Source organism: Lissotriton vulgaris, chromosome 1_1, assembly GCF_964263255.1.
Source record: "Lissotriton vulgaris chromosome 1_1, aLisVul1.2, whole genome shotgun sequence".
Lineage (NCBI taxonomy): Eukaryota > Metazoa > Chordata > Amphibia > Caudata > Salamandridae > Lissotriton > Lissotriton vulgaris.
The window spans coordinates 2,016,727,191-2,016,741,904 of NC_141685.1; positions in this window are offsets into that span (position 1 = coordinate 2,016,727,191).

Genomic DNA, 14,714 nt, shown 5'->3' on the forward strand with positions numbered 1-14,714 from the left:
TTCCATAAGGTGGGTCCAGTGATGGATAACGCTTTACTCCCATGTCTAGCTTTCTTAGCACGGGGGACCACTAGAAGAAGAAGGTTGCTCGACCTGAGAGATCGGGTGGGAATGTAGGGAGTACATTTATTTTCAAGATAGGTGGGTCCTTGTCCATTTAGACACTTATGTATCAGACAGCATATTTTAAATTTAGTTCTCTGTCGGATTGAGAGCCAATGTAGCTGCTCAAGGAGAGGCTTAGATGCTGTTCTCGTGGGGGCATTGAGGACAAGGCGGGCTGCCGTGTTCTGAATGACCTGAAGCTTGGCCTACACGCCTTCGTTGGCGGAAAGCAACAGGCCATTACAATAGTCGATACGACTTAAGACCAAAGCCTGAACAAGAGTTTTCCTGGCAGAGTCAGGTAGCAAAGGGAAGACTTTGCTTAACAGGCTAATGGTATGGAAACATATACCCGAGATATAAGTGATGTGTTGTTTTAATGACAGATCTTGGTCAAATTGAAACAACATTACCTCAGTTTTGTTAACGTTACACTGAAGGCAATTGGCGGACATCCAGTTTGCCACTGCTTTCATACCTGAAGAGAAGGAGTTTCTTACATCAGCGGATAGAGTCTTAAAGGGGAAGAGGAGCTGAGTATCATCTGCGTATGATACTGGGATGAAACCATATCTACGCATCACTCTTGCCAGGGGTGCCACATAAATGTTAAAAAGGTTTGGGCTTAAACAGGAGCCCTGTGGCACCCCTTTTGAAATCTCTACTTCCGCTGAACGATACGCACCCATGGTGACTCTCTGGGTGCGATCGGATAAGATGCTCTTCAACCAGTCAAGGGCTTTGTCCTTGATGCCAGCATTCGACAACCGATCAGTTAGGATGGTATGAGACACAGTGTCGAACGCTGCCGATAGATCTAATAGAACCAGGATCACTGAAAAGCCATTGTCCTGGTACATGTGTAGATCATCAGTGACAGAAGAAAGAGTGGATTCCGTACTATATTTTGCCCTGAACCCTGACTGAGAGTAGTCCAGGGTTCCAGCAAGTTCGATGTATCTAGGCAGATGATGGTTTACATACTTTTCAGTCAGTTTCCCTAAAAATGGCAGTAAGGATATAGGCCTAAGGTTGGTGAGGTCAGTCCATGGGATGGCAGTATTTTTCCTTATGGGTCTGACCAGGGCCCGTTTCCATTCACTGGGGACGGTACCTGAGCTGAGTGAAAGATTCACCAATTTTTCAATCGTGGGGCAGAGTTGTTCTGCTAGAGCAGGCATTATCTTAGCAGGAATAGTATCATCTGGACTACCACTTTTAATCTGTAGTATTAATGAGGAAGTTTCTAGTAAAGAAATTGGAGGAAAAGTATCTAGAGAATATGTATCCTGCTTCAGTTCCATATCTGACTGATGGAGTTCCGAGTCTATGATGGTTGCCTTGTTAGCGTTGACTATTTTATCGTAGATCGCATTAACTTTGTTGGTGAAAAAGTAGGAAATTTCAGCACAAAGCTGTTGAGAGGCCATTTCGGAGGACTCACATGCAACTGGCTTAACAAAAGTTTTTAAGATTTGATAGAGGAGCCTTGGAGAATTCCCTGCATCTCTAATTTGTGTTGCAATAAAGGTTTTACGTGCTGTACGAATAGCCTTGTGATAAATGGACAGTGCATCCCAATACTCTTTCTTGTCTTCTAACAGGTGGGATGTTCTCCACCTCTTTTCTAATTTCCTGGCAGTTCGTTTAAGTTTCCTTAAGTGGTCAGAGAACCAAATTTCTTTTTTGTTGGCCGGTCTAGATTTAAACTGTTTTAAAGGGGCGATTATATCTATGGCTTCCCTAGTTGTCATTTCGAATTTTTTAAGAGCAGTTACAATATTTTCCTGCGGAGTGAAGAAGGGAGAATTCAATTTGTCCTTGAAGGTGGTATTAGTAACTTTATGCCACTGTCTACGTACACTCGGTAGTAAGATTGGGCGTGAGGGAGTGAGTATAGAATAAGGCGCAATAAATTCTACAATAAAATGATCAGTCCAATTAACCTGTATTGCAGGTGGGCAAAAAACTAATGGGGCGTTGGAAAATACCAGGTCCAGGGTATGACCTGCCTGATGTGTGGGCCCACTATTCCTCAGTATTAGTCCTAAGGAGGACAGATCTGTTAGTAGGGATTGTGCCTCACTACAGTCCAACCTATCGCTATGTACATTGAAGTCTCCAACTAGCACAAAGTCACAATTGTTGTTAACATGTGGGGCTAGTAGCTCTATCAGCGTATTAGAAAAGTTATTGTAGGGACCGGGTGGGCGATATACTAGGGCACCCTTTTGACTTTCTTTGAGGGAAACTGCAATTTTAAAAACTAAAAGTTCAATTTCCGAGGTACTTAGTTCTTCTAAGACCAAGATGGTAGTTTCTTGTTTATACACAATAGCAATCCCACCACCTATTTTAGTGGGACGGTCTAATCTAACTAATTTATAGTTACTCGGAATTCCCAATGTTATAGCAGGGTTAGAGTGTGGTTTAAGCCATGTCTCTGTGAGGTAACACATGACAGGTTGTTTAGAAGAAATCAGGTCCCAAACCTCTGTGTAGTGTTTGGAGAGTGACCTGATGTTACAAAGGATGTTTTTCCTTCCCGAGGGAATGTGTTTGTTTTCAGCCACATCATTATTGTTAGAAATCATAGGTATTGAACATCTAGTATTATAAGTCTCTCTCATATGTGTGGAAAACTGGGTGTGGCAATAGAGGCACGAAAAAGGCCCTTCAACCTCAGGAACATCTCCACACCTAAAGCCCAATGGCGGATCTGTTTTAAATCCCAGCAGGACCTGAGGCGTGTACGTTATGCGTTTAAGTAATGCATGATCTGAAGAAGCATTTTTGATATGCTCATAAGAGATCATTCTCAGACCATGCGAGATCCAGAAGTAGTCTATTCTAGAAGCAGAAATATATTTTGCTAAAAAAACATGAAAAGGCTTGTTTTCTAGGGAACAGAGAGCGCCATGGGTCTATCAGATCTAAATCTCTTTTGCAATTATCTACAGCGATAACCATCTGTGGCTTTTTTTGTTCCGGAGCCTTAGTGGAGGAATTGATTAGTGGCTCTTGGAGAAAATTAAAGCCTCCACCCGAATTGACAGAGCCAGGGATATTGGTTAAAGCCTGTTTGAGCTGGAGCAAAAGGAGCGATGCGTAAATCGTTGCTATGGTAACATTGAATTGATTAAAACTGCCACCAGAATCTGTCTGCGTGGTTTTCACCCGGAATGATACATGCTTTCCTATGTAAATCCCTACCCCCATTTGTGCCCAGCTAGACTCAGATAGACAATAAAAACCAGCCCACTGTTGAAAAATCCTACTCGTACTGCTTGTGTTCTTAAAATGAGTTTTCTGCAGGGATATATCTGGGCTGTGGCTTCTCAGTCAGAGTTCTATTGCCTGGGCCTTTCGTTTATTGTTCAGACCATTAGAATTAAAAGGGTTTACTTTCAGAACCTCTTACCTATTATTCAATAATAATTAGACTAAAAAGACTAAAGTGACTCGTACTAATGTGAACAGATAATATAACAGATAACTGATCAGAGAAAGTGATGTGCACCCTTTTATAACAATATACCATCCGCTCAGATATATACGTAAAGTGACTTAAGTATGTAACAGGTATTAAAGTGCATTGATTTGCACGCTCCAGCTCCCCCCATTGAGGAATAGTGCTCTAAGCACACCCCACCTCACCGCCCGCCTTAAGCAATTGTTACTATGAGACTAACTGAGTAAATTGCAGCCCCCATGAGCTAACCTCACTTGTCCCCTGCAGACAGGTTTTCAGGATTCTCAGCGCCATGATGCTCCCTCCGGAGCGAATGCTGCGCTTTAGAAATACCCCCTCAAAATATCAAATATCAAATATCAATTGAGATTCCTTAATATCAGTAAACATGTGAAAGTTATTTTGGCTAATATTTTAACTTTTGATTATTGTACTATCGATGCCTGAGCCCCCTTCTCTTTAAATAAATAGATAATTTTAAGAACCTCTATTCTATGCTTGGCTGTTGCCGCCGACATGATTGAGAATATCTTAAACGGCAGGATTTCTGAAGTAGAGAAGGACCTCTTAGCAATAGCATTACTCAGTATTCTTTCCTTAACACAGTAGTCTGCGAAGTTCAATAATATTGTATGAGGGAATCTAATGTTTGACTGTCTCTGAGTGGGTACTCAGTGAGCTCTTGTAATTGTTAAGTCCCCTTCTAGCTCAAATATTCCTTTTTTTAGTAACTATGCCATCCATTTCAATACTTGAGCATCTTCGCACCCTTCCGGGATTCCCACTAAGCGAAGGTTTGAGTGCCTATGGTAGTTCTCTAGATCCTGGAGCTTCAGCTCTATCTGTTTTTTGTTTATTCCCAGTTCTAATAAATCTCATTGCATAGCAGTCAATTTATCCTTCAATTCTGAGGTGCAACTCTCTGCCTCACCCATTGTTTTTGGTGTATTAGACATACTTTCCTCCAACTTGGACAGCCTCTCATACAGTGGGTAATCAGACAAAATATCGAGAAAAAAAATATCGTAAAGACAAAATATCGAAGAAAAAATATCGAAGGTCAAAAATATAGGGAAGCAAAAATATCGGATACAAAAATATCGTAATAGGTAAGTAAGTAAAAATATCGAAAACAATAATATTGTTTGACAAAATATCGACAATACAAAATATCGTGTAGTAATGGAAATAATCAATAGTATAGGAAAAAGTAAAATAATTGTACATAAAATGTTGTTAAAGAGGTGTATCCTAAAAAAAAAAATGTTAAATAATTTTTTTTTTTTAAAACATATCTAGGTTTAGGATCGGGTAATTGGGTTTATAGGGGGATAAGGGTGGGGAGTGTATTAAAATGTATGTAAAAAAACCTAAAATAATAAAAATATGTAAAAAAATATTTAAATAATAATTTTAAAAAAAAATAAATATATAAAAAAAAATAATAGATATATAGTTATAGGAGCGGGTTATTGGGTTTATAGGGGATAAGGGTGGGAAGTAATTTAATAATAATTAATTATTTAATATATGTTAGTCAATATTATTAATTTATACCTAATTGGTAATTAATTTAAATTAATTAGTTAATTAATTAATATCATATTGTACATATTATTAATTACTAATTAATTGGTAATTAATTAATATTAATTAGTTAATTATATTAATTAGGTTAATTTTTTTTAAATATATATTTTATTTTTGTGTTAATTAAATTTGGAAAAATATTAATAATTATTTAAATTATTTAATTACAGCTAATGAGTTAATATATTTACGTTATTGTTAATTATTCATTAATTGGTAATTAAATAATAATAATTAATTTTGGGTAAATGATTTTTTTGATGGTTCTTGGTCAGTTTTCTGTTTTTGGGTAAAGGGGTATTTTTAGGGTTCAGGGTCAGTTTTCAGTTTTTGTGTAAAGGGGTATTTGTTGGGTTCTGGGTCAGTTTTCAGTTTTTGGGTAAAGGGGTATTTTTGGGGTTCAGGGTCAGTGTTCAGTTTTTGGGTAAAGGGGTATTTGTTGGGTTCTGGATCAGTTTTCAGTTTTTGGGTAAAGGGGTATTTGTTGGGTTCAGGGTCAGTTTTCAGTTTTTGGGTAAAGGGGTATTTTTAGGATTCAGGGTCAGTTTTCAGTTTTTGGGTAAAGGGGTATTTGTTGGGTTCAGGGTCAGTTTTCTGTTTTTGGGTAAAGGGGTATTTGTTGGGTTCTGGGTCAGTTTTCAGTTTTTTGGTAAAGGGGTATTTTTTGGGTTCAGGGTCAGTTTTCAGTTTGTAGGTAAAGGGGTATTTTTAGGGTTCAGGGTCAGTTTTCAGTTTTTGGGTAAAGGGGTATTTTTTGGGTTCTGGGTCAGTTTTCAGTTTTTGGGTAAAGGGGTATTTGTTGGGTTCAGGGTCAGTTTTCAGTTTTTGGGTAAAGGGGTATTTCTTGGGTTCAGGGGCAGTTTTCAGTTTTTGGGTAAAGGGGTATTTGTAGGGTTCAGGGTCAGTTTTCAGTTTGTAGGTAAAGGGGTATTTTTAGGGTTCAGGGTCAGTTTTCAGTTTTTGGGTTAAGGGGTATTTGTTGGGTTCTGGGTCAGTTTTCAGTTTTTGGGCAAAGGGGTATTTGTTGGGTTCAGGGTCAGTTTTCAGTTTTTGGGTAAAGGGGAATTTCTTGGGTTCAGGGTCAGTTTTCAGTTTTTGAGTAAAGGGGTATTTGTAGGGTTCAGGGTCAGTTTTCAGTTTGTAGGTAAAGGGGTATTTTTAGGGTTCAGGGTCAGTTTTCAGTTTGTAGGTAAAGGGGTATTTGTAGGGTTCAGGGTCAGTTTGGGTTTTTTTGTGTACAGTTGTACAGGGTAAAAATATAATGAATTTACATTCAATCAATTAAAGGAAATTACAAATATATAACATTACACCAACTCTAATTTACTGTAGACTGGAGTTGGAATATTATTTAATAATTAATTAGTGTCCAGCACCTATTAAAATTTAATGTAGACTGGAGTAGGAATATTAATTATTATATAATTAGTGTGCAGCACCTACTCTAATTTAATGTACACTGGATTTGGTATATGAATAATTACATTATTAGAGACCAACATATACTCACATTTAATATACAGTGAAAAATTATTAATAAGATTGTTACTTTCTAGTAAAATAATGATACAAATAGTTCAACATGATTGTAGAAACATTTTTTTTATTTATGTTTCAAAAATAAAATGTTTTTTCATTAAAAAAATGTTTTTTATTACATTTGCTTTTAAAACAATTTTTTATAAACACAATCATAAACAACTATACAGAAGCATTATTATTTTGTGAACTTTTTGTACAAAAATGAACATTCTTTATTATCTCTTTTACATATTGTTATTTCAGAAAAAAATGTAGAAATATCACAAGTATTTTTCTATTAAGATTTTTTCAGCTTCATTTGTAAAGATCAAATATTTATAATATAAGTCACACATTTTTTACACTTTTTTACTTTATTTTAATTTGTGACAATGTAGTTATATTTCCAGACATTGTTAACATAAACATTATTGTTTTCATAATATTTAATTATTACATTCATTTACATATTTGTTAATGAAATCATTGTGGGATTAAAGAAAATATTTCTTTACAATAATATAAACTTACATTTTTTTTTCCCTATTTTGTTAAGTATAGATATTATATTTTAAACTTGGGACTATTTTATTGCATTTGGGTGCTTTATTTTGTAACCAGGTTAGGTTGTTTTGGGTTATTTGGAAGAAGGGCTGATCGCGGTTGGGAGACACTTCACGTCGCTACAGGTAAGGTTGATTTTATATGTTTTATGTGTATTTTTATGATGTTTTTAGACTAGTGACCTTATATTTAGTGTTGTTGAATGTGAGGGAGTTATGTTTTAGATTTTGAAAACAGATATTTACTTATGGTATATACACGTAGTGTTAGTTAGTTAACTATTTATTTATAGAGTGAATTTTAGTCTTTTAGGGTATATCTAAAAGTTAAATCATCAATGTTAATATGTTGGTATCTAATTACTAGCTAATTAATGTGGGTGGGAATGTCTGTTTTCTATGTTTTTGTCATAGGTGTACGCTACATCGGAAGTTCCGTTTTTTTTTCAAGGAAGTGTTTGTTTGTTTAATTCAACACTGATTTACAAACACTTCTTTACATTTTTCGTGTTTCCAGGAGCGATTCTTTCTATTTTTCTACTTTTTCAGGTTTTTTATGGTTATTCGATGGCTCAGGACCACGTGGATTTCTTAATTTTGGAACAGTTGTATTTTTACATTTTTTTTGGGTTAATTTTGCACTACCTGGATTACTTTGGCGGAGAAGGACGTTATTGGATTGACAACATAATTGGTAAGTCATTGCTTTCTATTTTTGTGTGGGTGGGTAATGTCATATTTATTATGGAATTGTTTTTTACTTGTTATTTAGTTTTAATGTGTGCATATATTATAATAATATCTTTATATATTGGACACATTAAATACTTTTGAAGCTCACGTGACATATTTTTGCATACTTAGGTGATACTTTTAGTGTTTTATAACATTTTGAGAATTAATTACAGTAGTGTTTTGGCTATGATGTTTAGGTATTCTATGCCTTTTGTACTAGGATAAAGTTTTACTTGTTCTTCCAGGTACTTGCGCATTTGTTTATTTTGCTTGGATGTTTTTGGGACAAGTTCTGTTACAGATTGGTCCATTCTAAATTCTTGATAGCTCTGTTCTTTCTGTAGGCATTTAATGAAATTTTCTAGAGTAGGTTTGGTTCTGCCAGTTGATTGTACAAATGCATTGTGCCAACCTTCCACTGCATTGTTAGTTTTTGATTCTCCGTTAAGGGTACTATTGTAAACGTTCCACCAGGGTATGAGGAATTTTGGATTTCGTCTGTGGCCAGATCTGTGGAGTCTGCCTACCCAGGTGTCTTCAAAGTAATCGAGAAATGGACTTACTCTAGCTTCACTTTGTTTGTAGAATGGACTGTCTATAATAATGTTGTAATGTTCAGCTACATCTGTTTCGGGGACATAGGCAAGTGCAATGAGTTTTTTGATTTGGAAAGCAAATGATGAGTTTGTAGCATATTCGACACTTAGGGTAGTTTTTTGAAGGTGTCTCCATAAACACTGGTTGAAATGATAATAGCAGCCTTGAATGCAGGTATGGGGGTGGATTTTTAGAATAGTTGAGAGCATTGCATGCTCAAAATCAAGAATGTTTTTTTCTGGAGAAAAATCATTAGTTTTTTGTTTTATTATATTTAATAATTCCATATATGTTGAATTCTTTTTGTTTGGCAATAGTGCATATAGCAAAGGGATGTTGCAGTTATGGTAGAGGCCATGTATTGTGTATAATTGGAAAAATGGTTTGGGACAGATGTTAAATGTTCCATCCATCATCCAATATTGGCTTTGCTGCTGCAGTTTAACTAAATTCATATTGGTACCAAAAATTATAAGCCTTTTGTCATTGTTGCAGTTAAATTTATATCCTGATATGTTCTGGGAGATGGTGTTGTAGCAGTAGTAGCTGTTTTAGTTCGTGCTATAGTTCTTTTTAAGGACAGGATATTTGGCATTTGGGTTGTGGCTGTTTTTGGGATTTTATGAATGGCTTCTTTTAAAATGACATTTGTTTGCTTTTGGGAACCTGTACTAGCTTCTTTTATATTTTCCAAAGCTGTTCTAACTTCTATTTCAGTAACATTAGGTGGATGATTGTGTTTCCTAGTATACAGTACTGTAGCTTCTCTAGTTGTTGCTCTTCCATAGCACTTGTTAGAATAATATTTACAACATTTCCAATTAACTTTCATGCCATATTGCTTTTCTTGTGTATACGTGTAACCCATGTAGCATAGTAATAGTTTTCCTTTCTGGCTGGTCACAAATTCGGCTCCTTCGGTCATTTTGTACTTTGTATATCTATAAAATATATATATAATAGTTAATGTCAAATTAAATGTGATAAATAATCTATGTTAGTGATAAGTAGGAATGTTTATACTTACGTGTTTTAGAATTTACAGCAAAACTTAGGAGTTGCTTGCTTCTTTAGTTGGGGATAAATGGTTGTGATGTTGTTGTAGCTGTTATGAAAAACATGAAAGTAGTATATTATTAATTAATGTTTAGGTACATTTGCAATGTTAGAGCTCATTTCTACTACAAAAGTGTATCTTCATGATTCACATTGTGAAGATACTTACATATTTTTTTAGGTTGGTATTTGGCAGTATAATTGTTTCTTCAGCTTCTGGAGAGTAGTTTGTAGTGTTATCTTAAAAAAATAAGGAACATATGTGTTAGAATAATCACCATGTTGGTACGTTTTTTAATACATTATCTGGTAATTATGTTCTTTAATATACTTACTTTGTGATTAGTATCAGTATTATTTAGAATGTGGAGTTCTGTATTATGTCTGTATATCTATTCGCCGTGTTTGCTCTGTAAATAAACAATATATAATAGAAAATAATTAGAACAGTTATAAATGTTTGTATGGTTTTTCCACATTTATTTCAGTTGCATAATACTTACTTAGTAAAATGTATTCTAGAAATAGTATTGATGTCCTTAGTTCATTAGTAGTGCAGTTTTCAGTAGTAGAATTTACAGAAAAAAAGAAATATGTGGGGCACAACTCATTATTTCTGTGTGTTTAGATTTATGTGCACATAATGAAACAATGTGAAATTACTTACATAGTTATTAGAATCTGTATTCCTATGCTTTGTTCACAGTTATTTTGAGTAGAATATTCAGTAGTCGTAGTATCTAAAAAAATTGTTTTATATAATTATTTAGCATGTTAAGTAGTATGAATAGCAAAGGGGCACTGGGTATTTAGCAGGTAAATAAGTAGTAGTAGCAAATAATGCAGTTTTTATTTTATGTACTTACTTAGGAAAAAGTATTGTAGAAATGGTACTGATGTCCTTAGTTCAGTAGTAGTGCAGTTTTCAGTAGTAGAATCTACAGAAAAATAGAAATATGGTGTGCAAAAGTCATTATTTCTGTGTGTTTAGATTTATGTGCACATAATAAAACAATGTGAAATTACTTACATAGTTTTTAGAATCTGTATTCCTATGCTTTGTTCACAGTTATTTTGAGTAGAATATTCAGTAGTGGTAGTATATAAAAAAAAATGTTTTATATCATTATTTAGCATGTTAAGTAGTATGAATAGCAAAGGGGCACTGGGTATTTAGCAGGTAAGTAAGTAGTATTAGCAAATAATGCAGTTTCTATTTTATTTACTTACTTAGAAGATGTAATAGTAGGTTGATAGTCTGGTTCTTCTAGTTGTTGTGCAGCAATTCGGATAGAGATGAATCTCCTTCAGTGACTTTTGGCAAGTAGTTTGTGCTTAGATTTTCATTGCTTATATAGGGGAGTGTCAGTAGTGATTACTTTGCTATTGGTTCATTTAAAAAATTAGGGTTGTGATTGGTTAGTTAGTATATTTGAATTTCAGTTGTGATTACTTTGTATTAGAAGTGAAAAACCAAAAATAATTCTAAAAGTATACAAACTAGCATAGAATATTTTTATATGTGTAGGTGATATAATTATACCAATAGGAAATATTTGATGAATTAATAGTGTGTCTATAGTATTAATGAAAGTATTGTACGTTTATTTTGATGTGAAAACATATAAAACGTTAATTAATTATGCTAACAGATGCTTATAAAAAGTCGATATAGCTTATAATCCGATATTGATGTGCACGATATTTTTGAAGTTGATATTATAGTTAATGTCATTATTTTTTGTAGAAATCGATATTTTTGTATTCCGATATTAATGTAGTCGATATCACAGTAAACGATGTTTTTGTATATCGATATTAAAAAATCGATATTTGTGTATATATCTAGTTAAGTATAGGAAGCCGAAATTTTTGATTTCGATATATTTGTTCCGATATTTTTGTACATCGATATTGTGGATTTCGATATTTTGTCAGACATTCCATACAGTGAAGCAATTTCTAGGGCCTGGGACAATTTTAGATTCTTAATTTCACCCAGTGTGGTAGCCAGCATATTTTAAATTGATGTCTCTCCTCCTTCTTGGTTACAGCTTCGGGCTTAACGTTTCAACTCTCTCTTTATTTTCACTGACTGACGCGGTTGAGGTCCTAGCTAGTGGATAAATGCCCTGAGAAGATAGAGGGCCATTTGAAGTATTTAGAGACAGCCCTGGCTTAATATTTTATTTGTGGTTGCGTGAAAGGCTGAGAACGAGCCAGTTCTCTAGTGAGCGTAGCCTCGTCTGGAACAGATAGGGTTGGGTTCTGTTGCTTCCGATACTTTTGGAAGAGGGGGTATTGTGTTGGAGGGATAGAGCTCGCACTTTTACCAGTGTTTGCCCCAGGCAGTTCTGTTCTTTTAGCCACTAACTCGGCACCAGGTTGTATTCAGCTACAGGTCCAGCAGAGGGTCAGAGGGATCTTTGTTTTTCTCTATCTCAGGCATTTTCTAAGTGTCTGAGGGGTCATCAAGTTATGCTTGCCTATCTGACTCAAAAATTGCCTTAGTTTAAGCTCTATCCCATGTTGTATGTTTCTTTGGGCCCTGTGTTTGGATCTGGGGGCTGGTGAAGGGTGGTCTGGTCTGGCATTTCTCTATTATCTTTCTTCAATGTTTTTGGTTGTTTTGTGCTCAATTTGATATCTCACCCCCTCAGGAAAATAAGCCAAAGCATGCAGAGGCAGCCAAAAGTCGTCTATCCTCCTGAATTTGCAAATAAGAACCCTCCTCAGCCTCGCCTGGTTCCACTGAGGCTTTTAAGAGGCTTTTGTGAGGTTTGAAGGAGTCCGCCGCTGCTGGAGCCTGCCCCTCACTCGGATTTGGTACTGTCCAGCTGACTTAGAAATTCCCACATCGCTGAATTCTCTTCCGCTTTCACACTGCCACACTAGCCAATTAGCCACGCTGCCCTTACTGCAGTCTAGTCAGTACAAGCAAGTAGTAAGGGAATAAGGACCACATGGAGCATGTGAAATACAGCCGTAACCTCCCATAATTCAGCCCCTGAGCCCTTCTTGACTTGCCTTCTCTGCTGCAGGGTTTTTTACACCGTCTAAAACACACAGCACAGTTGCAAGATCCATGACTCAAGCGCTGTCCCGGCCGCAAGAACTGTTTTCAAAGTCCAGGAATAGCGGGTATCTTTCCTCACTTCTGCGCTGCCCCTGCTCGAACCAGACACAGGGAATTGCTGCATCTAACCGCTCCTGGGCTGCTGTGTTTCTGTATCTCGTCCCTCCACGGAGTCTCAGCTGCGTCTCAATGAGAAAGGAAATGGGCAGGGGAGCAAGGGAACTGTTGCGCTAGCAGCTACGTGTGTGGACCACGCCTGCTCTGCAAGGAATTTCTTGTCTCCAATACCTAAGACTGTTACCTTCACACTAACCCTGACCCCAAATCCTAAATCCAACCCCTGGTCTACCTCTGACCCTTCCCCTAGAAAGCGACCTTACACTTCTCCTTTTTAGTATTATTTGTAGAATTTTAACCCTTTATTGTAAGTGTTTTTTGTCTGAGCTCAAATACTTTTTACTGGTATATACTTTTTGTTTACGTAAACTAAAATGTTCTTTTTCGTAACAACTAGCCTCTGTAGTAATGTTATGTTACCTGCAAATACATAGTTAATTTGTTCTGTTTGTTTAATCTCCGATAAATGGACACCCCTCGGGTCAATAGACAACAGAAGAGGGTTACAAAAGATATGGAGATGTCACCAACAAACCAGTTCTTCCAAAGCAACCGCCAAGGCCAAACTGACATCTTAAGGGTGGCAAGCCTGAATAAGCGATGAGGATGACACCAGCAGCAGCAAGATGCACAAGGACCTAATGTCCAAAAGGCTTATGGAACCGTCAGTGCACAGGAAGAGGAAGCAGGACACATCAACTCTTAGCCAGAACTACCAGAAATTGCCAGAAGGCAGAAGAGCCAAGGGCGGTATGCAGTCATAATATCGATTTTTTATTATCGGCCTACAGTAATATCGACTTTTAAATATCGAAGGGACAGAACATCGAAGTCAAGAATATCAGTGACCAGAATATCGACCTTAAGGTAAGTAATATAATTTTTTTATATCGAAGTAAGTAATATAGTTAGCAAAAATATAGTTGTTAAAAATATTGATAATAATATTAGTACTATATATTTTAATATGTATTTTATATATGTATGTGTTTAAAAGTTTTTGTAATGGTTTTATAATTATTTTTAAATAGATGTATTAAATGATTAGAAATTAGTATTTTTTATTTCGTTTTAGTATCAGAGCGGGTTCTCTGTTTATAGCAGAATAGGCTGGGAAGTAATTTAATTATAATTAAAGAATTAATATTTTTTTATTTATTTGTATTGATTATTACTTTATTGATAATTAATTATGAATTGGTATAATTATTTTTGTAATTGATCAATTTTCAATGGTATTAATTATAAGAAATGTATTATTATTTTTTATTTATTGTTAAATGAGTTATTGTTAACTAAATATTAATTGGTAGTACATTTTTATTTATTGATTAATTAAAATTAAATGTGTTATTTTTATGTGTAGCAGGGTGTGAGTTCATTAGGGTTTATAGGGGAATAGGGTGTGAAGTAATTTAATTATAATTGAATAATATTTTCTATTTAATTTTTAATGGGTATTAATTTATTGTAAATTAATTATTATTGGGTAATTAATTTTTATGAATTAATTTATAATTATGTTAATTATAATTAATGTATTGTTATCTTTATTTATTGCTATTCATAATTTATAGGTATTTAAATATTAATTGTTAATTATTTTTTATAAATTGATTAATTGATAATTACATTAAATATGTTATTTTTTATGTGTAGCGGGTTGTGGGTTCATAGGTGAATAGGGTGGGAAGTATATTATTATAATTAGGTTCATTAACATTTTTATTAATTGGTATTGATTATTAATTTATTGTTAAATACTCATTAATAGGTAATATATTTTTATTAATAGCGTAATTGATAAATACATTAATTGTGTTACTTTTTATGTGTAGCGGGTTGTGGATTTATAGGAGAATAGGGTGGGAAATAATTTATT